Below are 23,209 nucleotides of genomic sequence, written 5' to 3'. Positions count from 1 at the left end.
ATTCAGGTCCAACGTCTAAAGAACTCGGCCATTGGAGCTGTTGGAATGCAAGTAAATGGATTGGGATTTGGAAACAGACATCATTGGTGTAAAATGGTCAACTTGATGGCACGACATATTGATCTTTTTGCGCCAAGTAACCTCGGTCCTTTCCAAAGCTGTGAAGTTTGGAAGTTTAATGTGCAAATCAAAAAACTATGTCCAGAGAAAGTACAAGTGGACTATTCACTGAGAATAAGATTTAAAAAAGAGCAGGGAGACCCAATTGGGTTTCAAGTCTGAGGACTTAACCACCTGGCTCTCAGTATTTCCATCGTAAATCTAACACAAACAACAGTATCTGTACTGAAGAGCCTATTTGAACTGTTTGTCAAGGCAGATATATTCTGAGCACCTGAATCATTGGACAATTCCATGTATTAAGGACATTATCCATATCAAGTCACCAAGTATATGTTAAAAAAAAGACTGGTTTGCCATAGCGCTGTGAGCAGGGTTCGAACCTGCGCGGGGAGACCCCATTGGATTTCAAGTCCAACGCCTTAACCAATCGGCCATCGCAGCTTGCTATGTTAAAAACCAGGCCTTAACCAATCGGCTATCTTATTCTGTCCATTTCACTTCTGTAAAGACTATCTACTGAAGAGCCTAATTGAACTGTTTGTCAAGGCAGATATATTCTGAGCACCTGAATCATTGGACAATTCCATGTATTAAGGACATTATCCATATCAAGTCCCCAATGACATGTTGCAAATAAAGACTGGTTAGTCATAACGCTGTGAGGAGGGTTCGAACCTGCGCGGGGAGACCCCATTGGATTTCGAGTCCAACGCCTTAACCTATCGGCCATCACAGCTACTTCTGTTACCTACAACGCCTTAACCAGTCCGCTATCTCGTTCTGACCATTTTTTCCTCTAAAAATACCAGATTATCGCTACTGAAGAGCCTACTTGAAATGTTTATTATGGAAGATTAATTCTGAGCACTTGAATCAAAGGACATGTCCACGCATTATCCATATCAAGTGCCAAATGACATGTTACAAATAACGACTGGATCGTCAAAGAGCTGCGCGCAGGGTTCAAACCTTCGCTGGGAGAACCCATTGGCTTTCGAGTCCAACGCTTTAACCACTCGGCATTCAAAGCTTGCAGAGGATTATCACACAAGGACAAAAGTATCCAAATTCAACTGCCTAATTTAAATATTTTTCAAGCAAAGTAAAATAAGCTATTTTCTGAGCACTTCAATCGTTGGACGAGCCCATAAAGGAAGTACAATTTAAATTCAGAGGAGATAGTTCCAATTATTAAAAGTCAACTTTACCATCGCACAGTTGAAAACAGTACAGGGAGCACACATTGGATTTCATTTCCAATGCTTAAACCACTTGGCCATCGCAGCAGTAGGAATCTAAGGAAAGTGATGAGGAGAAAGCAGAAGTGGGCTATACGCTTCGAGCAAGGTAAGAACATGGGTGGGGAGACCCCATTGAAATTCAGGTCCAACGTCTAAAGAACTCGGCCATTGGAGCTGTTGGAATGCAAGTAAATGGATTGGGATTTGGAAACAGACATCATTGGTGTAAAATGGTCAACTTGATGGCACGACATATTGATCTTTTTGCGCCAAGTAACCCCGGTCCTTTCCAAAGCTGTGAAGTTTGGAAGTTTAATGTGCAAATCAAAAAACTATGTCCAGAGAAAGTACAAGTGGACTATTCACTGAGAATAAGATTTAAAAAAGAGCAGGGAGACCCAATTGGGTTTCAAGTCTGAGGACTTAACCACCTGGCTCTCAGTATTTCCATCGTAAATCTAACACAAACAACAGTATCTGTACTGAAGAGCCTATTTGAACTGTTTGTCAAGGCAGATATATTCTGAGCACCTGAATCATTGGACAATTCCATGTATTAAGGACATTATCCATATCAAGTCACCAAGTATATGTTAAAAATTAAGACCGGTTTGCCATAGCGCTGTGAGCAGGGTTCGAACCTGCGCGGGGAGACCCCATTGGATTTCAAGTCCAACGCCTTAACCACTCGGCCATCGCAGCTTGCTATGTTAAAAACCAGGCCTTAACCAGTCGGCTATCTTATTCTGTCCATTTCACTTCTGTAAAGACTATCTACTGAAGAGCCTAATTGAACTGTTTGTCAAGGCAGATATATTCTGAGCACTTGATTCAAAGGACAAGTACACCGTTTAAGGACATTATCCATATCAAGTCCCCAATGACATGTTGCAAATAAAGACTGGTTAGTCAAAGCGCTGTGAGCAGGGTTCGAACCTGCGCGGTGAGACCCCATTGGATTTCGAGTCCAACACCTTAACCTCTCGGCCATCACAGCTACTTCTGTTACCTACAACGCTTTAACCAGTCCGCTATCTCGTTCTGACCACTTTTTGCTCTAAAAAGACCAGATTATCGCTACTGAAGAGCCTACTTGAAATGTTTATTATGGAAGATTAATTCTGAGCACTTGAATCAAAGGACATGTCCACGCATTATCCATATCAAGTGCCCAATGACATGTTACAAATAACGACTGGATCGTCAAAGAGCTGCGCGCAGGGTTCAAACCTGCGCTGGGAGAACCCATTGGCTTTCGAGTACAACGCTTTAACCACTCGGCAATCAAAGCTTGCTGAGGATTATCACACAAGGACAAAAGTATCCAAATTCAACTGCCTAATTTAAATATTTTTCAAGCAAAGTAAAATAAGCTATTTTCTGAGCACTTCAATCGTTGGACGAGCCCATAAAGGAAGTACAATTTAAATTCAGAGGAGATAGTTCCAATTATTAAAAGTCAACTTTACCATCGCACAGTTGAAAACAGTACAGGGAGCACACATTGGATTTCATTTCCAATGCTTAAACCACTTGGCCATCGCAGCAGTAGGAATCTAAGGAAAGTGATGAGGAGAAAGCAGAAGTGGACTATACGCTTCGAGCAAGGTAAGAACATGGGTGGGGAGACCCCATTGAAATTCAGGTCCAACGTCTAAAGAACTCGGCCATTGGAGCTGTTGGAATGCAAGTAAATGGATTGGGATTTGGAAACAGACATCATTGGTGTAAAATGGTCAACTTGATGGCACGACATATTGATCTTTTTGCGCCAAGTAACCTCGGTCCTTTCCAAAGCTGTGAAGTTTGGAAGTTTAATGTGCAAATCAAAAAACTATGTCCAGAGAAAGTACAAGTGGACTATTCACTGAGAATAAGATTTAAAAAAGAGCAGGGAGACCCAATTGGGTTTCAAGTCTGAGGACTTAACCACCTGGCTCTCAGTATTTCCATCGTAAATCTAACACAAACAACAGTATCTGTACTGAAGAGCCTATTTGAACTGTTTGTCAAGGCAGATATATTCTGAGCACCTGAATCATTGGACAATTCCATGTATTAAGGACATTATCCATATCAAGTCACCAAGTATATGTTAAAAAAAAGACTGGTTTGCCATAGCGCTGTGAGCAGGGTTCGAACCTGCGCGGGGAGACCCCATTGGATTTCAAGTCCAACGCCTTAACCAATCGGCCATCGCAGCTTGCTATGTTAAAAACCAGGCCTTAACCAATCGGCTATCTTATTCTGTCCATTTCACTTCTGTAAAGACTATCTACTGAAGAGCCTAATTGAACTGTTTGTCAAGGCAGATATATTCTGAGCACCTGAATCATTGGACAATTCCATGTATTAAGGACATTATCCATATCAAGTCCCCAATGACATGTTGCAAATAAAGACTGGTTAGTCAAAACGCTGTGAGGAGGGTTCGAACCTGCGCGGGGAGACCCCATTGGATTTCGAGTCCAACGCCTTAACCTATCGGCCATCACAGCTACTTCTGTTACCTACAACGCCTTAACCAGTCCGCTATCTCGTTCTGACCATTTTTTCCTCTAAAAATACCAGATTATCGCTACTGAAGAGCCTACTTGAAATGTTTATTATGGAAGATTAATTCTGAGCACTTGAATCAAAGGACATGTCCACGCATTATCCATATCAAGTGCCAAATGACATGTTACAAATAACGACTGGATCGTCAAAGAGCTGCGCGCAGGGTTCAAACCTTCGCTGGGAGAACCCATTGGCTTTCGAGTCAAACGCTTTAACCACTCGGCATTCAAAGCTTGCTGAGGATTATCACACAAGGACAAAAGTATCCAAATTCAACTGCCTAATTTAAATATTTTTCAAGCAAAGTAAAATAAGCTATTTTCTGAGCACTTCAATCGTTGGACGAGCCCATAAAGGAAGTACAATTTAAATTCAGAGGAGATAGTTCCAATTATTAAAAGTCAACTTTACCATCGCACAGTTGAAAACAGTACAGGGAGCACACATTTGATTTCATTTCCAATGCTTAAACCACTTGGCCATCGCAGCAGTAGGAATCTAAGGAAAGTGATGAGGAGAAAGCAGAAGTGGACTATACGCTTCGAGCAAGGTAAGAACATGGGTGGGGAGACCCCATTGAAATTCAGGTCCAACGTCTAAAGAACTCGGCCATTGGAGCTGTTGGAATGCAAGTAAATGGATTGGGATTTGGAAACAGACATCATTGGTGTAAAATGGTCAACTTGATGGCACGACATATTGATCTTTTTGCGCCAAGTAACCTCGGTCCTTTCCAAAGCTGTGAAGTTTGGAAGTTTAATGTGCAAATCAAAAAACTATGTCCAGAGAAAGTACAAGTGGACTATTCACTGAGAATAAGATTTAAAAAAGAGCAGGGAGACCCAATTGGGTTTCAAGTCTGAGGACTTAACCACCTGGCTCTCAGTATTTCCATCGTAAATCTAACACAAACAACAGTATCTGTACTGAAGAGCCTATTTGAACTGTTTGTCAAGGCAGATATATTCTGAGCACCTGAATCATTGGACAATTCCATGTATTAAGGACATTATCCATATCAAGTCACCAAGTATATGTTAAAAAAAAGACTGGTTTGCCATAGCGCTGTGAGCAGGGTTCGAACCTGCGCGGGGAGACCCCATTGGATTTCAAGTCCAACGCCTTAACCAATCGGCCATCGCAGCTTGCTATGTTAAAAACCAGGCCTTAACCAGTCGGCTATCTTATTCTGTCCATTTCACTTCTGTAAAGACTATCTACTGAAGAGCCTAATTGAACTGTTTGTCAAGGTAGATATATTCTGAGCACTTGATTCAAAGGACAAGTACACCGTTTAAGGACATTATCCATATCAAGTCCCCAATGACATGTTGCAAATAAAGACTGGTTAGTCAAAGCGCTGTGAGGAGGGTTCGAACCTGCGCGGGGAGACCCCATTGGATTTCGAGTCCAACGCCTTAACCTATCGGCCATCACAGCTACTTCTGTTACCTACAACGCCTTAACCAGTCCGCTCTCTCGTTCTGACCATTTTTTCCTCTAAAAAGACCAGATTATCGCTACTGAAGAGCATACTTGAAATGTTTATTATGGAAGATTAATTCTGAGCACTTGAATCAAAGGACATGTCCACGCATTATCCATATCAAGTGCCAAATGACATGTTACAAATAACGACTGGATCGTCAAAGAGCTGCGCGCAGGGTTCAAACCTTCGCTGGGAGAACCCATTGGCTTTCGAGTCCAACGCTTTAACCACTCGGCATTCAAAGCTTGCTGAGGATTATCACACAAGGACAAAAGTATCCAAATTCAACTGCCTAATTTAAATATTTTTCGAGCAAAGTAAAATAAGCTATTTTCTGAGCACTTCAATCGTTGGACGAGCCCATAAAGGAAGTACAATTTAAATTCAGAGGAGATAGTTCCAATTATTAAAAGTCAACTTTACCATCGCACAGTTGAAAACAGTACAGGGAGCACACATTGGATTTCATTTCCAATGCTTAAACCACTTGGCCATCGCAGCAGTAGGAATCTAAGGAAAGTGATGAGGAGAAAGCAGAAGTGGGCTATACGCTTCGAGCAAGGTAAGAACATGGGTGGGGAGACCCCATTGAAATTCAGGTCCAACGTCTAAAGAACTCGGCCATTGGAGCTGTTGGAATGCAAGTAAATGGATTGGGATTTGGAAACAGACATCATTGGTGTAAAATGGTCAACTTGATGGCACGACATATTGATCTTTTTGCGCCAAGTAACCCCGGTCCTTTCCAAAGCTGTGAAGTTTGGAAGTTTAATGTGCAAATCAAAAAACTATGTCCAGAGAAAGTACAAGTGGACTATTCACTGAGAATAAGATTTAAAAAAGAGCAGGGAGACCCAATTGGGTTTCAAGTCTGAGGACTTAACCACCTGGCTCTCAGTATTTCCATCGTAAATCTAACACAAACAACAGTATCTGTACTGAAGAGCCTATTTGAACTGTTTGTCAAGGCAGATATATTCTGAGCACCTGAATCATTGGACAATTCCATGTATTAAGGACATTATCCATATCAAGTCACCAAGTATATGTTAAAAAAAAGACTGGTTTGCCATAGCGCTGTGAGCAGGGTTCGAACCTGCGCGGGGAGACCCCATTGGATTTCAAGTCCAACGCCTTAACCAATCGGCCATCGCAGCTTGCTATGTTAAAAACCAGGCCTTAACCAATCGGCTATCTTATTCTGTCCATTTCACTTCTGTAAAGACTATCTACTGAAGAGCCTAATTGAACTGTTTGTCAAGGCAGATATATTCTGAGCACCTGAATCATTGGACAATTCCATGTATTAAGGACATTATCCATATCAAGTCCCCAATGACATGTTGCAAATAAAGACTGGTTAGTCAAAACGCTGTGAGGAGGGTTCGAACCTGCGCGGGGAGACCCCATTGGATTTCGAGTCCAACGCCTTAACCTATCGGCCATCACAGCTACTTCTGTTACCTACAACGCCTTAACCAGTCCGCTATCTCGTTCTGACCATTTTTTCCTCTAAAAATACCAGATTATCGCTACTGAAGAGCCTACTTGAAATGTTTATTATGGAAGATTAATTCTGAGCACTTGAATCAAAGGACATGTCCACGCATTATCCATATCAAGTGCCAAATGACATGTTACAAATAACGACTGGATCGTCAAAGAGCTGCGCGCAGGGTTCAAACCTTCGCTGGGAGAACCCATTGGCTTTCGAGTCAAACGCTTTAACCACTCGGCATTCAAAGCTTGCTGAGGATTATCACACAAGGACAAAAGTATCCAAATTCAACTGCCTAATTTAAATATTTTTCAAGCAAAGTAAAATAAGCTATTTTCTGAGCACTTCAATCGTTGGACGAGCCCATAAAGGAAGTACAATTTAAATTCAGAGGAGATAGTTCCAATTATTAAAAGTCAACTTTACCATCGCACAGTTGAAAACAGTACAGGGAGCACACATTTGATTTCATTTCCAATGCTTAAACCACTTGGCCATCGCAGCAGTAGGAATCTAAGGAAAGTGATGAGGAGAAAGCAGAAGTGGACTATACGCTTCGAGCAAGGTAAGAACATGGGTGGGGAGACCCCATTGAAATTCAGGTCCAACGTCTAAAGAACTCGGCCATTGGAGCTGTTGGAATGCAAGTAAATGGATTGGGATTTGGAAACAGACATCATTGGTGTAAAATGGTCAACTTGATGGCACGACATATTGATCTTTTTGCGCCAAGTAACCTCGGTCCTTTCCAAAGCTGTGAAGTTTGGAAGTTTAATGTGCAAATCAAAAAACTATGTCCAGAGAAAGTACAAGTGGACTATTCACTGAGAATAAGATTTAAAAAAGAGCAGGGAGACCCAATTGGGTTTCAAGTCTGAGGACTTAACCACCTGGCTCTCAGTATTTCCATCGTAAATCTAACACAAACAACAGTATCTGTACTGAAGAGCCTATTTGAACTGTTTGTCAAGGCAGATATATTCTGAGCACCTGAATCATTGGACAATTCCATGTATTAAGGACATTATCCATATCAAGTCACCAAGTATATGTTAAAAAAAAGACTGGTTTGCCATAGCGCTGTGAGCAGGGTTCGAACCTGCGCGGGGAGACCCCATTGGATTTCAAGTCCAACGCCTTAACCAATCGGCCATCGCAGCTTGCTATGTTAAAAACCAGGCCTTAACCAGTCGGCTATCTTATTCTGTCCATTTCACTTCTGTAAAGACTATCTACTGAAGAGCCTAATTGAACTGTTTGTCAAGGTAGATATATTCTGAGCACTTGATTCAAAGGACAAGTACACCGTTTAAGGACATTATCCATATCAAGTCCCCAATGACATGTTGCAAATAAAGACTGGTTAGTCAAAGCGCTGTGAGGAGGGTTCGAACCTGCGCGGGGAGACCCCATTGGATTTCGAGTCCAACGCCTTAACCTATCGGCCATCACAGCTACTTCTGTTACCTACAACGCCTTAACCAGTCCGCTCTCTCGTTCTGACCATTTTTTCCTCTAAAAAGACCAGATTATCGCTACTGAAGAGCATACTTGAAATGTTTATTATGGAAGATTAATTCTGAGCACTTGAATCAAAGGACATGTCCACGCATTATCCATATCAAGTGCCAAATGACATGTTACAAATAACGACTGGATCGTCAAAGAGCTGCGCGCAGGGTTCAAACCTTCGCTGGGAGAACCCATTGGCTTTCGAGTCCAACGCTTTAACCACTCGGCATTCAAAGCTTGCTGAGGATTATCACACAAGGACAAAAGTATCCAAATTCAACTGCCTAATTTAAATATTTTTCGAGCAAAGTAAAATAAGCTATTTTCTGAGCACTTCAATCGTTGGACGAGCCCATAAAGGAAGTACAATTTAAATTCAGAGGAGATAGTTCCAATTATTAAAAGTCAACTTTACCATCGCACAGTTGAAAACAGTACAGGGAGCACACATTGGATTTCATTTCCAATGCTTAAACCACTTGGCCATCGCAGCAGTAGGAATCTAAGGAAAGTGATGAGGAGAAAGCAGAAGTGGGCTATACGCTTCGAGCAAGGTAAGAACATGGGTGGGGAGACCCCATTGAAATTCAGGTCCAACGTCTAAAGAACTCGGCCATTGGAGCTGTTGGAATGCAAGTAAATGGATTGGGATTTGGAAACAGACATCATTGGTGTAAAATGGTCAACTTGATGGCACGACATATTGATCTTTTTGCGCCAAGTAACCCCGGTCCTTTCCAAAGCTGTGAAGTTTGGAAGTTTAATGTGCAAATCAAAAAACTATGTCCAGAGAAAGTACAAGTGGACTATTCACTGAGAATAAGATTTAAAAAAGAGCAGGGAGACCCAATTGGGTTTCAAGTCTGAGGACTTAACCACCTGGCTCTCAGTATTTCCATCGTAAATCTAACACAAACAACAGTATCTGTACTGAAGAGCCTATTTGAACTGTTTGTCAAGGCAGATATATTCTGAGCACCTGAATCATTGGACAATTCCATGTATTAAGGACATTATCCATATCAAGTCACCAAGTATATGTTAAAAAAAAGACTGGTTTGCCATAGCGCTGTGAGCAGGGTTCGAACCTGCGCGGGGAGACCCCATTGGATTTCAAGTCCAACGCCTTAACCAATCGGCCATCGCAGCTTGCTATGTTAAAAACCAGGCCTTAACCAATCGGCTATCTTATTCTGTCCATTTCACTTCTGTAAAGACTATCTACTGAAGAGCCTAATTGAACTGTTTGTCAAGGCAGATATATTCTGAGCACCTGAATCATTGGACAATTCCATGTATTAAGGACATTATCCATATCAAGTCCCCAATGACATGTTGCAAATAAAGACTGGTTAGTCAAAACGCTGTGAGGAGGGTTCGAACCTGCGCGGGGAGACCCCATTGGATTTCGAGTCCAACGCCTTAACCTATCGGCCATCACAGCTACTTCTGTTACCTACAACGCCTTAACCAGTCCGCTATCTCGTTCTGACCATTTTTTCCTCTAAAAATACCAGATTATCACTACTGAAGAGCCTACTTGAAATGTTTATTATGGAAGATTAATTCTGAGCACTTGAATCAAAGGACATGTCCACGCATTATCCATATCAAGTGCCAAATGACATGTTACAAATAACGACTGGATCGTCAAAGAGCTGCGCGCAGGGTTCAAACCTTCGCTGGGAGAACCCATTGGCTTTCGAGTCCAACGCTTTAACCACTCGGCATTCAAAGCTTGCAGAGGATTATCACACAAGGACAAAAGTATCCAAATTCAACTGCCTAATTTAAATATTTTTCAAGCAAAGTAAAATAAGCTATTTTCTGAGCACTTCAATCGTTGGACGAGCCCATAAAGGAAGTACAATTTAAATTCAGAGGAGATAGTTCCAATTATTAAAAGTCAACTTTACCATCGCACAGTTGAAAACAGTACAGGGAGCACACATTGGATTTCATTTCCAATGCTTAAACCACTTGGCCATCGCAGCAGTAGGAATCTAAGGAAAGTGATGAGGAGAAAGCAGAAGTGGGCTATACGCTTCGAGCAAGGTAAGAACATGGGTGGGGAGACCCCATTGAAATTCAGGTCCAACGTCTAAAGAACTCGGCCATTGGAGCTGTTGGAATGCAAGTAAATGGATTGGGATTTGGAAACAGACATCATTGGTGTAAAATGGTCAACTTGATGGCACGACATATTGATCTTTTTGCGCCAAGTAACCCCGGTCCTTTCCAAAGCTGTGAAGTTTGGAAGTTTAATGTGCAAATCAAAAAACTATGTCCAGAGAAAGTACAAGTGGACTATTCACTGAGAATAAGATTTAAAAAAGAGCAGGGAGACCCAATTGGGTTTCAAGTCTGAGGACTTAACCACCTGGCTCTCAGTATTTCCATCGTAAATCTAACACAAACAACAGTATCTGTACTGAAGAGCCTATTTGAACTGTTTGTCAAGGCAGATATATTCTGAGCACCTGAATCATTGGACAATTCCATGTATTAAGGACATTATCCATATCAAGTCACCAAGTATATGTTAAAAATTAAGACCGGTTTGCCATAGCGCTGTGAGCAGGGTTCGAACCTGCGCGGGGAGACCCCATTGGATTTCAAGTCCAACGCCTTAACCACTCGGCCATTGCAGCTTGCTATGTTAAAAACCAGGCCTTAACCAGTCGGCTATCTTATTCTGTCCATTTCACTTCTGTAAAGACTATCTACTGAAGAGCCTAATTGAACTGTTTGTCAAGGCAGATATATTCTGAGCACTTGATTCAAAGGACAAGTACACCGTTTAAGGACATTATCCATATCAAGTCCCCAATGACATGTTGCAAATAAAGACTGGTTAGTCACAGCGCTGTGAGCAGGGTTCGAACCTGCGCGGTGAGACCCCATTGGATTTCGAGTCCAACACCTTAACCTCTCGGCCATCACAGCTACTTCTGTTACCTACAACGCTTTAACCAGTCCGCTATCTCGTTCTGACCACTTTTTGCTCTAAAAAGACCAGATTATCGCTACTGAAGAGCCTACTTGAAATGTTTATTATGGAAGATTAATTCTGAGCACTTGAATCAAAGGACATGTCCACGCATTATCCATATCAAGTGCCCAATGACATGTTACAAATAACGACTGGATCGTCAAAGAGCTGCGCGCAGGGTTCAAACCTGCGCTGGGAGAACCCATTGGCTTTCGAGTACAACGCTTTAACCACTCGGCAATCAAAGCTTGCTGAGGATTATCACACAAGGACAAAAGTATCCAAATTCAACTGCCTAATTTAAATATTTTTCAAGCAAAGTAAAATAAGCTATTTTCTGAGCACTTCAATCGTTGGACGAGCCCATAAAGGAAGTACAATTTAAATTCAGAGGAGATAGTTCCAATTATTAAAAGTCAACTTTACCATCGCACAGTTGAAAACAGTACAGGGAGCACACATTGGATTTCATTTCCAATGCTTAAACCACTTGGCCATCGCAGCAGTAGGAATCTAAGGAAAGTGATGAGGAGAAAGCAGAAGTGGACTATACGCTTCGAGCAAGGTAAGAACATGGGTGGGGAGACCCCATTGAAATTCAGGTCCAACGTCTAAAGAACTCGGCCATTGGAGCTGTTGGAATGCAAGTAAATGGATTGGGATTTGGAAACAGACATCATTGGTGTAAAATGGTCAACTTGATGGCACGACATATTGATCTTTTTGCGCCAAGTAACCTCGGTCCTTTCCAAAGCTGTGAAGTTTGGAAGTTTAATGTGCAAATCAAAAAACTATGTCCAGAGAAAGTACAAGTGGACTATTCACTGAGAATAAGATTTAAAAAAGAGCAGGGAGACCCAATTGGGTTTCAAGTCTGAGGACTTAACCACCTGGCTCTCAGTATTTCCATCGTAAATCTAACACAAACAACAGTATCTGTACTGAAGAGCCTATTTGAACTGTTTGTCAAGGCAGATATATTCTGAGCACCTGAATCATTGGACAATTCCATGTATTAAGGACATTATCCATATCAAGTCACCAAGTATATGTTAAAAAAAAGACTGGTTTGCCATAGCGCTGTGAGCAGGGTTCGAACCTGCGCGGGGAGACCCCATTGGATTTCAAGTCCAACGCCTTAACCAATCGGCCATCGCAGCTTGCTATGTTAAAAACCAGGCCTTAACCAATCGGCTATCTTATTCTGTCCATTTCACTTCTGTAAAGACTATCTACTGAAGAGCCTAATTGAACTGTTTGTCAAGGCAGATATATTCTGAGCACCTGAATCATTGGACAATTCCATGTATTAAGGACATTATCCATATCAAGTCCCCAATGACATGTTGCAAATAAAGTCTGGTTAGTCAAAACGCTGTGAGGAGGGTTCGAACCTGCGCGGGGAGACCCCATTGGATTTCGAGTCCAACGCCTTAACCACTCGGCCATCGCAGCTTGCTATGTTAAAAACCAGGCCTTAACCAGTCGGCTATCTTATTCTGTCCATTTCACTTCTGTAAAGACTATCTACTGAAGAGCCTAATTGAACTGTTTGTCAAGGCAGATATATTCTGAGCACTTGATTCAAAGGACAAGTACACCGTTTAAGGACATTATCCATATCAAGTCCCCAATGACATGTTGCAAATAAAGACTGGTTAGTCACAGCGCTGTGAGCAGGGTTCGAACCTGCGCGGTGAGACCCCATTGGATTTCGAGTCCAACACCTTAACCTCTCGGCCATCACAGCTACTTCTGTTACCTACAACGCTTTAACCAGTCCGCTATCTCGTTCTGACCACTTTTTGCTCTAAAAAGACCAGATTATCGCTACTGAAGAGCCTACTTGAAATGTTTATTATGGAAGATTAATTCTGAGCACTTGAATCAAAGGACATGTCCACGCATTATCCATATCAAGTGCCCAATGACATGTTACAAATAACGACTGGATCGTCAAAGAGCTGCGCGCAGGGTTCAAACCTGCGCTGGGAGAACCCATTGGCTTTCGAGTACAACGCTTTAACCACTCGGCAATCAAAGCTTGCTGAGGATTATCACACAAGGACAAAAGTATCCAAATTCAACTGCCTAATTTAAATATTTTTCAAGCAAAGTAAAATAAGCTATTTTCTGAGCACTTCAATCGTTGGACGAGCCCATAAAGGAAGTACAATTTAAATTCAGAGGAGATAGTTCCAATTATTAAAAGTCAACTTTACCATCGCACAGTTGAAAACAGTACAGGGAGCACACATTGGATTTCATTTCCAATGCTTAAACCACTTGGCCATCGCAGCAGTAGGAATCTAAGGAAAGTGATGAGGAGAAAGCAGAAGTGGACTATACGCTTCGAGCAAGGTAAGAACATGGGTGGGGAGACCCCATTGAAATTCAGGTCCAACGTCTAAAGAACTCGGCCATTGGAGCTGTTGGAATGCAAGTAAATGGATTGGGATTTGGAAACAGACATCATTGGTGTAAAATGGTCAACTTGATGGCACGACATATTGATCTTTTTGCGCCAAGTAACCTCGGTCCTTTCCAAAGCTGTGAAGTTTGGAAGTTTAATGTGCAAATCAAAAAACAATGTCCAGAGAAAGTACAAGTGGACTATTCACTGAGAATAAGATTTAAAAAAGAGCAGGGAGACCCAATTGGGTTTCAAGTCTGAGGACTTAACCACCTGGCTCTCAGTATTTCCATCGTAAATCTAACACAAACAACAGTATCTGTACTGAAGAGCCTATTTGAACTGTTTGTCAAGGCAGATATATTCTGAGCACCTGAATCATTGGACAATTCCATGTATTAAGGACATTATCCATATCAAGTCACCAAGTATATGTTAAAAAAAAGACTGGTTTGCCATAGCGCTGTGAGCAGGGTTCGAACCTGCGCGGGGAGATCCCATTGGATTTCAAGTCCAACGCCTTAACCAATCGGCCATCCCAGCTTGCTATGTTAAAAACCAGGCCTTAACCAGTCGGCTATCTTATTCTGTCCATTTCACTTCTGTAAAGACTATCTACTGAAGAGCCTAATTGAACTGTTTGTCAAGGCAGATATATTCTGAGCACTTGATTCAAAGGACAAGTACACCGTTTAAGGACATTATCCATATCAAGTCCCCAATGACATGTTGCAAATAAAGACTGGTTAGTCAAAGCGCTGTGAGGAGGGTTCGAACCTGCGCGGGGAGACCCCATTGGATTTCGAGTCCAACGCCTTAACCTATCGGCCATCACAGCTACTTCTGTTACCTACAACGCCTTAACCAGTCCGCTCTCTCGTTCTGACCATTTTTTCCTCTAAAAAGACCAGATTATCGCTACTGAAGAGCATACTTGAAATGTTTATTATGGAAGATTAATTCTGAGCACTTGAATCAAAGGACATGTCCACGCATTATCCATATCAAGTGCCAAATGACATGTTACAAATAACGACTGGATCGTCAAAGAGCTGCGCGCAGGGTTCAAACCTTCGCTGGGAGAACCCATTGGCTTTCGAGTCCAACGCTTTAACCACTCGGCATTCAAAGCTTGCTGAGGATTATCACACAAGGACAAAAGTATCCAAATTCAACTGCCTAATTTAAATATTTTTCGAGCAAAGTAAAATAAGCTATTTTCTGAGCACTTCAATCGTTGGACGAGCCCATAAAGGAAGTACAATTTAAATTCAGAGGAGATAGTTCCAATTATTAAAAGTCAACTTTACCATCGCACAGTTGAAAACAGTACAGGGAGCACACATTGGATTTCATTTCCAATGCTTAAACCACTTGGCCATCGCAGCAGTAGGAATCTAAGGAAAGTGATGAGGAGAAAGCAGAAGTGGGCTATACGCTTCGAGCAAGGTAAGAACATGGGTGGGGAGACCCCATTGAAATTCAGGTCCAACGTCTAAAGAACTCGGCCATTGGAGCTGTTGGAATGCAAGTAAATGGATTGGGATTTGGAAACAGACATCATTGGTGTAAAATGGTCAACTTGATGGCACGACATATTGATCTTTTTGCGCCAAGTAACCCCGGTCCTTTCCAAAGCTGTGAAGTTTGGAAGTTTAATGTGCAAATCAAAAAACTATGTCCAGAGAAAGTACAAGTGGACTATTCACTGAGAATAAGATTTAAAAAAGAGCAGGGAGACCCAATTGGGTTTCAAGTCTGAGGACTTAACCACCTGGCTCTCAGTATTTCCATCGTAAATCTAACACAAACAACAGTATCTGTACTGAAGAGCCTATTTGAACTGTTTGTCAAGGCAGATATATTCTGAGCACCTGAATCATTGGACAATTCCATGTATTAAGGACATTATCCATATCAAGTCACCAAGTATATGTTAAAAATTAAGACCGGTTTGCCATAGCGCTGTGAGCAGGGTTCGAACCTGCGCGGGGAGACCCCATTGGATTTCAAGTCCAACGCCTTAACCACTCGGCCATCGCAGCTTGCTATGTTAAAAACCAGGCCTTAACCAGTCGGCTATCTTATTCTGTCCATTTCACTTCTGTAAAGACTATCTACTGAAGAGCCTAATTGAACTGTTTGTCAAGGCAGATATATTCTGAGCACTTGATTCAAAGGACAAGTACACCGTTTAAGGACATTATCCATATCAAGTCCCCAATGACATGTTGCAAATAAAGACTGGTTAGTCAAAGCGCTGTGAGCAGGGTTCGAACCTGCGCGGTGAGACCCCATTGGATTTCGAGTCCAACACCTTAACCTCTCGGCCATCACAGCTACTTCTGTTACCTACAACGCTTTAACCAGTCCGCTATCTCGTTCTGACCACTTTTTGCTCTAAAAAGACCAGATTATCGCTACTGAAGAGCCTACTTGAAATGTTTATTATGGAAGATTAATTCTGAGCACTTGAATCAAAGGACATGTCCACGCATTATCCATATCAAGTGCCCAATGACATGTTACAAATAACGACTGGATCGTCAAAGAGCTGCGCGCAGGGTTCAAACCTGCGCTGGGAGAACCCATTGGCTTTCGAGTACAACGCTTTAACCACTCGGCAATCAAAGCTTGCTGAGGATTATCACACAAGGACAAAAGTATCCAAATTCAACTGCCTAATTTAAATATTTTTCAAGCAAAGTAAAATAAGCTATTTTCTGAGCACTTCAATCGTTGGACGAGCCCATAAAGGAAGTACAATTTAAATTCAGAGGAGATAGTTCCAATTATTAAAAGTCAACTTTACCATCGCACAGTTGAAAACAGTACAGGGAGCACACATTGGATTTCATTTCCAATGCTTAAACCACTTGGCCATCGCAGCAGTAGGAATCTAAGGAAAGTGATGAGGAGAAAGCAGAAGTGGACTATACGCTTCGAGCAAGGTAAGAACATGGGTGGGGAGACCCCATTGAAATTCAGGTCCAACGTCTAAAGAACTCGGCCATTGGAGCTGTTGGAATGCAAGTAAATGGATTGGGATTTGGAAACAGACATCATTGGTGTAAAATGGTCAACTTGATGGCACGACATATTGATCTTTTTGCGCCAAGTAACCTCGGTCCTTTCCAAAGCTGTGAAGTTTGGAAGTTTAATGTGCAAATCAAAAAACTATGTCCAGAGAAAGTACAAGTGGACTATTCACTGAGAATAAGATTTAAAAAAGAGCAGGGAGACCCAATTGGGTTTCAAGTCTGAGGACTTAACCACCTGGCTCTCAGTATTTCCATCGTAAATCTAACACAAACAACAGTATCTGTACTGAAGAGCCTATTTGAACTGTTTGTCAAGGCAGATATATTCTGAGCACCTGAATCATTGGACAATTCCATGTATTAAGGACATTATCCATATCAAGTCACCAAGTATATGTTAAAAAAAAGACTGGTTTGCCATAGCGCTGTGAGCAGGGTTCGAACCTGCGCGGGGAGACCCCATTGGATTTCAAGTCCAACGCCTTAACCAATCGGCCATCGCAGCTTGCTATGTTAAAAACCAGGCCTTAACCAGTCGGCTATCTTATTCTGTCCATTTCACTTCTGTAAAGACTATCTACTGAAGAGCCTAATTGAACTGTTTGTCAAGGCAGATATATTCTGAGCACCTGAATCATTGGACAATTCCATGTATTAAGGACATTATCCATATCAAGTCCCCAATGACATGTTGCAAATAAAGACTGGTTAGTCAAAGCGCTGTGAGGAGGGTTCGAACCTGCGCGGGGAGACCCCATTGGATTTCGAGTCCAACGCCTTAACCTATCGGCCATCACAGCTACTTCTGTTACCTACAACGCCTTAACCAGTCCGCTATCTCGTTCTGACCATTTTTTCCTCTAAAAATACCAGATTATCGCTACTGAAGAGCCTACTTGAAATGTTTATTATGGAAGATTAATTCTGCGCACTTGAATCAAAGGACATGTCCACGCATTATCCATATCAAGTGCCAAATGACATGTTACAAATAACGACTGGATCGTCAAAGAGCTGCGCGCAGGGTTCAAACCTTCGCTGGGAGAACCCATTGGCTTTCGAGTCAAACGCTTTAACCACTCGGCATTCAAAGCTTGCTGAGGATTATCACACAAGGACAAAAGTATCCAAATTCAACTGCCTAATTTAAATATTTTTCAAGCAAAGTAAAATAAGCTATTTTCTGAGCACTTCAATCGTTGGACGAGCCCATAAAGGAAGTACAATTTAAATTCAGAGGAGATAGTTCCAATTATTAAAAGTCAACTTTACCATCGCACAGTTGAAAACAGTACAGGGAGCACACATTGGATTTCATTTCCAATGCTTAAACCACTTGGCCATCGCAGCAGTAGGAATCTAAGGAAAGTGATGAGGAGAAAGCAGAAGTGGACTATACGCTTCGAGCAAGGTAAGAACATGGGTGGGGAGACCCCATTGAAATTCAGGTCCAACGTCTAAAGAACTCGGCCATTGGAGCTGTTGGAATGCAAGTAAATGGATTGGGATTTGGAAACAGACATCATTGGTGTAAAATGGTCAACTTGATGGCACGACATATTGATCTTTTTGCGCCAAGTAACCTCGGTCCTTTCCAAAGCTGTGAAGTTTGGAAGTTTAATGTGCAAATCAAAAAACTATGTCCAGAGAAAGTACAAGTGGACTATTCACTGAGAATAAGATTTAAAAAAGAGCAGGGAGACCCAATTGGGTTTCAAGTCTGAGGACTTAACCACCTGGCTCTCAGTATTTCCATCGTAAATCTAACACAAACAACAGTATCTGTACTGAAGAGCCTATTTGAACTGTTTGTCAAGGCAGATATATTCTGAGCACCTGAATCATTGGACAATTCCATGTATTAAGGACATTATCCATATCAAGTCACCAAGTATATGTTAAAAAAAAGACTGGTTTGCCATAGCGCTGTGAGCAGGGTTCGAACCTGCGCGGGGAGACCCCATTGGATTTCAAGTCCAACGCCTTAACCACTCGGCCATCGCAGCTTGCTATGTTAAAAACCAGGCCTTAACCAGTCGGCTATCTTATTCTGTCCATTTCACTTCTTTAAAGACTATCTACTGAAGAGCCTAATTGAACTGTTTGTCAAGGCAGATATATTCTGAGCACTTGATTCAAAGGACAAGTACACCGTTTAAGGACATTATCCATATCAAGTCCCCAATGACATGTTGCAAATAAAGACTGGTTAGTCAAAGCGCTGTGAACAGGGTTCGAACCTGCGCGGGGAGACCCCATTGGATTTCGAGTCCAACACCTTAACCTATCGGCCATCACAGCTACTTCTGTTACCTACAACGCCTTAACCAGTCCGCTATCTCGTTCTGACCATTTTTTCCTCTAAAAAGACCAGATTATCGCTACTGAAGAGCCTACTTGAAATGTTTATTATGGAAGATTAATTCTGAGCACTTGAATCAAAGGACATGTCCACGCATTATCCATATCAAGTGCCAAATGACATGTTACAAATAACGACTGGATCGTCAAAGAGCTGCGCGCAGGGTTCAAACCTTCGCTGGGAGAACCCATTGGCTTTCGAGTCCAACGCTTTAACCACTCGGCATTCAAAGCTTGCTGAGGATTATCACACAAGGACAAAAGTATCCAAATTCAACTGCCTAATTTAAATATTTTTCGAGCAAAGTAAAATAAGCTATTTTCTGAGCACTTCAATCGTTGGACGAGCCCATAAAGGAAGTACAATTTAAATTCAGAGGAGATAGTTCCAATTATTAAAAGTCAACTTTACCATCGCACAGTTGAAAACAGTACAGGGAGCACACATTGGATTTCATTTCCAATGCTTAAACCACTTGGCCATCGCAGCAGTAGGAATCTAAGGAAAGTGATGAGGAGAAAGCAGAAGTGGGCTATACGCTTCGAGCAAGGTAAGAACATGGGTGGGGAGACCCCATTGAAATTCAGGTCCAACGTCTAAAGAACTCGGCCATTGGAGCTGTTGGAATGCAAGTAAATGGATTGGGATTTGGAAACAGACATCATTGGTGTAAAATGGTCAACTTGATGGCACGACATATTGATCTTTTTGCGCCAAGTAACCCCGGTCCTTTCCAAAGCTGTGAAGTTTGGAAGTTTAATGTGCAAATCAAAAAACTATGTCCAGAGAAAGTACAAGTGGACTATTCACTGAGAATAAGATTTAAAAAAGAGCAGGGAGACCCAATTGGGTTTCAAGTCTGAGGACTTAACCACCTGGCTCTCAGTATTTCCATCGTAAATCTAACACAAACAACAGTATCTGTACTGAAGAGCCTATTTGAACTGTTTGTCAAGGCAGATATATTCTGAGCACCTGAATCATTGGACAATTCCATGTATTAAGGACATTATCCATATCAAGTCACCAAGTATATGTTAAAAATTAAGACCGGTTTGCCATAGCGCTGTGAGCAGGGTTCGAACCTGCGCGGGGAGACCCCATTGGATTTCAAGTCGAACGCCTTAACCACTCGGCCATCGCAGCTTGCTATGTTAAAAACCTGGCCTTAACCAGTCGGCTATCTTATTCTGTCCATTTCACTTCTGTAAAGAGTATCTACTGAAGAGCCTAATTGAACTGTTTGTCAAGGCAGATATATTCTGAGCACTTGAATCAAAGGACATGTCCACGCATTATCCATATCAAGTGCCAAATGACATGTTACAAATAACGACTGGATCGTCAAAGAGCTGCGCGCAGGGTTCAAACCTTCGCTGGGAGAACCCATTGGCTTTCGAGTCAAACGCTTTAACCACTCGGCATTCAAAGCTTGCTGAGGATTATCACACAAGGACAAAAGTATCCAAATTCAACTGCCTAATTTAAATATTTTTCAAGCAAAGTAAAATAAGCTATTTTCTGAGCACTTCAATCGTTGGACGAGCCCATAAAGGAAGTACAATTTAAATTCAGAGGAGATAGTTCCAATTATTAAAAGTCAACTTTACCATCGCACAGTTGAAAACAGTACAGGGAGCACACATTGGATTTCATTTCCAATGCTTAAACCACTTGGCCATCGCAGCAGTAGGAATCTAAGGAAAGTGATGAGGAGAAAGCAGAAGTGGACTATACGCTTCGAGCAAGGTAAGAACATGGGTGGGGAGACCCCATTGAAATTCAGGTCCAACGTCTAAAGAACTCGGCCATTGGAGCTGTTGGAATGCAAGTAAATGGATTGGGATTTGGAAACAGACATCATTGGTGTAAAATGGTCAACTTGATGGCACGACATATTGATCTTTTTGCGCCAAGTAACCTCGGTCCTTTCCAAAGCTGTGAAGTTTGGAAGTTTAATGTGCAAATCAAAAAACTATGTCCAGAGAAAGTACAAGTGGACTATTCACTGAGAATAAGATTTAAAAAAGAGCAGGGAGACCCAATTGGGTTTCAAGTCTGAGGACTTAACCACCTGGCTCTCAGTATTTCCATCGTAAATCTAACACAAACAACAGTATCTGTACTGAAGAGCCTATTTGAACTGTTTGTCAAGGTAGATATATTCTGAGCACCTGAATCATTGGACAATTCCATGTATTAAGGACATTATCCATATCAAGTCACCAAGTATATGTTAAAAAATAGACTGGTTTGCCATAGCGCTGTGAGCAGGGTTCGAACCTGCGCGGGGAGACCCCATTGGATTTCAAGTCCAACGCCTTAACCACTCAGCCATCGCAGCTTGCTATGTTAAAAACCAGGCCTTAACCAGTCGGCTATCTTATTCTGTCCATTTCACTTCTTTAAAGACTATCTACTGAAGAGCCTAATTTAACTGTTTGTCAAGGCAGATATATTCTGAGCACTTGATTCAAAGGACAAGTACACCGTTTAAGGACATTATCCATATCAAGTCCCCAATGACATGTTGCAAATAAAGACTGGTTAGTCAAAGCGCTGTGAACAGGGTTCGAACCTGCGCGGGGAGACCCCATTGGATTTCGAGTCCAACACCTTAACCTATCGGCCATCACAGCTACTTCTGTTACCTACAACGCCTTAACCAGTCCGCTATCTCGTTCTGACCATTTTTTCCTCTAAAAAGACCAGATTATCGCTACTGAAGAGCCTACTTGAAATGTTTATTATGGAAGATTAATTCTGAGCACTTGAATCAAAGGACATGTCCACGCATTATCCATATCAAGTGCCAAATGACATGTTACAAATAACGACTGGATCGTCAAAGAGCTGCGCGCAGGGTTCAAACCTTCGCTGGGAGAACCCATTGGCTTTCGAGTCCAACGCTTTAACCACTCGGCATTCAAAGCTTGCTGAGGATTATCACACAAGGACAAAAGTATCCAAATTCAACTGCCTAATTTAAATATTTTTCGAGCAAAGTAAAATAAGCTATTTTCTGAGCACTTCAATCGTTGGACGAGCCCATAAAGGAAGTACAATTTAAATTCAGAGGAGATAGTTCCAATTATTAAAAGTCAACTTTACCATCGCACAGTTGAAAACAGTACAGGGAGCACACATTGGATTTCATTTCCAATGCTTAAACCACTTGGCCATCGCAGCAGTAGGAATCTTAGGAAAGTGATGAGGAGAAAGCAGAAGTGGGCTATACGCTTCGAGCAAGGTAAGAACATGGGTGGGGAGACCCCATTGAAATTCAGGTCCAACGTCTAAAGAACTCGGCCATTGGAGCTGTTGGAATGCAAGTAAATGGATTGGGATTTGGAAACAGACATCATTGGTGTAAAATGGTCAACTTGATGGCACGACATATTGATCTTTTTGCGCCAAGTAACCCCGGTCCTTTCCAAAGCTGTGAAGTTTGGAAGTTTAATGTGCAAATCAAAAAACTATGTCCAGAGAAAGTACAAGTGGACTATTCACTGAGAATAAGATTTAAAAAAGAGCAAGGAGACCCAATTGGGTTTCAAGTCTGAGGACTTAACCACCTGGCTCTCAGTATTTCCATCGTAAATCTAACACAAACAACAGTATCTGTACTGAAGAGCCTATTTGAACTGTTTGTCAAGGCAGATATATTCTGAGCACCTGAATCATTGGACAATTCCATGTATTAAGGACATTATCCATATCAAGTATATGTTAAAAATTAAGACCGGTTTGCCATAGCGCTGTGAGCAGGGTTCGAACCTGCGCGGGGAGACCCCATTGGATTTCAAGTCGAACGCCTTAACCACTCGGCCATCGCAGCTTGCTATGTTAAAAATCAGGCCTTAACCAGTCGGCTATCTTATTCTGTCCATTTCACTTCTGTAAAGACTATCTACTGAAGAGCCTAATTGAACTGTTTGTCAAGGCAGATATATTCTGAGCACTTGATTCAAAGGACAAG

At 41.8% G+C, this 23,209-nt stretch overlaps 31 non-coding genes across 31 annotated transcripts; all 31 read right to left on the bottom strand.

Moving 5' to 3' along the window:
• Positions 1–482: 482 nt before the first annotated feature.
• On the bottom strand, positions 483–564 carry trnas-uga (transfer RNA serine (anticodon UGA)). Its single transcript has one exon. It is a non-coding gene; the product is annotated as a tRNA-Ser (tRNA).
• Positions 565–777: 213 nt separating this feature from the next.
• Positions 778–859, bottom strand: trnas-cga (transfer RNA serine (anticodon CGA)). Its single transcript has one exon. It is a non-coding gene; the product is annotated as a tRNA-Ser (tRNA).
• A 1,125-nt stretch (positions 860–1,984) lies between these two features.
• On the bottom strand, positions 1,985–2,066 carry trnas-uga (transfer RNA serine (anticodon UGA)). The gene has a single exon. It is a non-coding gene; the product is annotated as a tRNA-Ser (tRNA).
• A 213-nt stretch (positions 2,067–2,279) lies between these two features.
• trnas-cga (transfer RNA serine (anticodon CGA)) lies at positions 2,280–2,361 on the bottom strand. Its single transcript has one exon. It is a non-coding gene; the product is annotated as a tRNA-Ser (tRNA).
• Positions 2,362–3,485: 1,124 nt separating this feature from the next.
• Positions 3,486–3,567, bottom strand: trnas-uga (transfer RNA serine (anticodon UGA)). The gene has a single exon. It is a non-coding gene; the product is annotated as a tRNA-Ser (tRNA).
• A 213-nt stretch (positions 3,568–3,780) lies between these two features.
• trnas-cga (transfer RNA serine (anticodon CGA)) lies at positions 3,781–3,862 on the bottom strand. The gene has a single exon. It is a non-coding gene; the product is annotated as a tRNA-Ser (tRNA).
• A 1,124-nt stretch (positions 3,863–4,986) lies between these two features.
• Positions 4,987–5,068, bottom strand: trnas-uga (transfer RNA serine (anticodon UGA)). The gene has a single exon. It is a non-coding gene; the product is annotated as a tRNA-Ser (tRNA).
• A 213-nt stretch (positions 5,069–5,281) lies between these two features.
• On the bottom strand, positions 5,282–5,363 carry trnas-cga (transfer RNA serine (anticodon CGA)). Its single transcript has one exon. It is a non-coding gene; the product is annotated as a tRNA-Ser (tRNA).
• A 1,124-nt stretch (positions 5,364–6,487) lies between these two features.
• On the bottom strand, positions 6,488–6,569 carry trnas-uga (transfer RNA serine (anticodon UGA)). Its single transcript has one exon. It is a non-coding gene; the product is annotated as a tRNA-Ser (tRNA).
• Positions 6,570–6,782: 213 nt separating this feature from the next.
• trnas-cga (transfer RNA serine (anticodon CGA)) lies at positions 6,783–6,864 on the bottom strand. The gene has a single exon. It is a non-coding gene; the product is annotated as a tRNA-Ser (tRNA).
• Positions 6,865–7,988: 1,124 nt separating this feature from the next.
• On the bottom strand, positions 7,989–8,070 carry trnas-uga (transfer RNA serine (anticodon UGA)). Its single transcript has one exon. It is a non-coding gene; the product is annotated as a tRNA-Ser (tRNA).
• Positions 8,071–8,283: 213 nt separating this feature from the next.
• Positions 8,284–8,365, bottom strand: trnas-cga (transfer RNA serine (anticodon CGA)). Its single transcript has one exon. It is a non-coding gene; the product is annotated as a tRNA-Ser (tRNA).
• Positions 8,366–9,489: 1,124 nt separating this feature from the next.
• On the bottom strand, positions 9,490–9,571 carry trnas-uga (transfer RNA serine (anticodon UGA)). The gene has a single exon. It is a non-coding gene; the product is annotated as a tRNA-Ser (tRNA).
• A 213-nt stretch (positions 9,572–9,784) lies between these two features.
• trnas-cga (transfer RNA serine (anticodon CGA)) lies at positions 9,785–9,866 on the bottom strand. The gene has a single exon. It is a non-coding gene; the product is annotated as a tRNA-Ser (tRNA).
• Positions 9,867–10,991: 1,125 nt separating this feature from the next.
• trnas-uga (transfer RNA serine (anticodon UGA)) lies at positions 10,992–11,073 on the bottom strand. The gene has a single exon. It is a non-coding gene; the product is annotated as a tRNA-Ser (tRNA).
• Positions 11,074–11,286: 213 nt separating this feature from the next.
• trnas-cga (transfer RNA serine (anticodon CGA)) lies at positions 11,287–11,368 on the bottom strand. The gene has a single exon. It is a non-coding gene; the product is annotated as a tRNA-Ser (tRNA).
• A 1,124-nt stretch (positions 11,369–12,492) lies between these two features.
• On the bottom strand, positions 12,493–12,574 carry trnas-uga (transfer RNA serine (anticodon UGA)). The gene has a single exon. It is a non-coding gene; the product is annotated as a tRNA-Ser (tRNA).
• A 213-nt stretch (positions 12,575–12,787) lies between these two features.
• trnas-cga (transfer RNA serine (anticodon CGA)) lies at positions 12,788–12,869 on the bottom strand. The gene has a single exon. It is a non-coding gene; the product is annotated as a tRNA-Ser (tRNA).
• A 213-nt stretch (positions 12,870–13,082) lies between these two features.
• trnas-cga (transfer RNA serine (anticodon CGA)) lies at positions 13,083–13,164 on the bottom strand. The gene has a single exon. It is a non-coding gene; the product is annotated as a tRNA-Ser (tRNA).
• A 1,124-nt stretch (positions 13,165–14,288) lies between these two features.
• trnas-uga (transfer RNA serine (anticodon UGA)) lies at positions 14,289–14,370 on the bottom strand. Its single transcript has one exon. It is a non-coding gene; the product is annotated as a tRNA-Ser (tRNA).
• A 213-nt stretch (positions 14,371–14,583) lies between these two features.
• On the bottom strand, positions 14,584–14,665 carry trnas-cga (transfer RNA serine (anticodon CGA)). Its single transcript has one exon. It is a non-coding gene; the product is annotated as a tRNA-Ser (tRNA).
• Positions 14,666–15,790: 1,125 nt separating this feature from the next.
• Positions 15,791–15,872, bottom strand: trnas-uga (transfer RNA serine (anticodon UGA)). The gene has a single exon. It is a non-coding gene; the product is annotated as a tRNA-Ser (tRNA).
• A 213-nt stretch (positions 15,873–16,085) lies between these two features.
• trnas-cga (transfer RNA serine (anticodon CGA)) lies at positions 16,086–16,167 on the bottom strand. Its single transcript has one exon. It is a non-coding gene; the product is annotated as a tRNA-Ser (tRNA).
• A 1,124-nt stretch (positions 16,168–17,291) lies between these two features.
• trnas-uga (transfer RNA serine (anticodon UGA)) lies at positions 17,292–17,373 on the bottom strand. The gene has a single exon. It is a non-coding gene; the product is annotated as a tRNA-Ser (tRNA).
• Positions 17,374–17,586: 213 nt separating this feature from the next.
• trnas-cga (transfer RNA serine (anticodon CGA)) lies at positions 17,587–17,668 on the bottom strand. Its single transcript has one exon. It is a non-coding gene; the product is annotated as a tRNA-Ser (tRNA).
• Positions 17,669–18,792: 1,124 nt separating this feature from the next.
• On the bottom strand, positions 18,793–18,874 carry trnas-uga (transfer RNA serine (anticodon UGA)). Its single transcript has one exon. It is a non-coding gene; the product is annotated as a tRNA-Ser (tRNA).
• Positions 18,875–19,087: 213 nt separating this feature from the next.
• Positions 19,088–19,169, bottom strand: trnas-cga (transfer RNA serine (anticodon CGA)). Its single transcript has one exon. It is a non-coding gene; the product is annotated as a tRNA-Ser (tRNA).
• A 1,125-nt stretch (positions 19,170–20,294) lies between these two features.
• On the bottom strand, positions 20,295–20,376 carry trnas-uga (transfer RNA serine (anticodon UGA)). Its single transcript has one exon. It is a non-coding gene; the product is annotated as a tRNA-Ser (tRNA).
• A 1,116-nt stretch (positions 20,377–21,492) lies between these two features.
• trnas-uga (transfer RNA serine (anticodon UGA)) lies at positions 21,493–21,574 on the bottom strand. The gene has a single exon. It is a non-coding gene; the product is annotated as a tRNA-Ser (tRNA).
• A 213-nt stretch (positions 21,575–21,787) lies between these two features.
• trnas-cga (transfer RNA serine (anticodon CGA)) lies at positions 21,788–21,869 on the bottom strand. The gene has a single exon. It is a non-coding gene; the product is annotated as a tRNA-Ser (tRNA).
• A 1,117-nt stretch (positions 21,870–22,986) lies between these two features.
• trnas-uga (transfer RNA serine (anticodon UGA)) lies at positions 22,987–23,068 on the bottom strand. The gene has a single exon. It is a non-coding gene; the product is annotated as a tRNA-Ser (tRNA).
• Between the last annotated feature and the right edge of the window lie 141 nt (positions 23,069–23,209).

Source organism: Salvelinus alpinus, chromosome 23 (assembly GCF_045679555.1).
Source record: "Salvelinus alpinus chromosome 23, SLU_Salpinus.1, whole genome shotgun sequence".
Lineage (NCBI taxonomy): Eukaryota > Metazoa > Chordata > Actinopteri > Salmoniformes > Salmonidae > Salvelinus > Salvelinus alpinus.
This window is presented reverse-complemented; position numbering and strand designations above follow the sequence as displayed.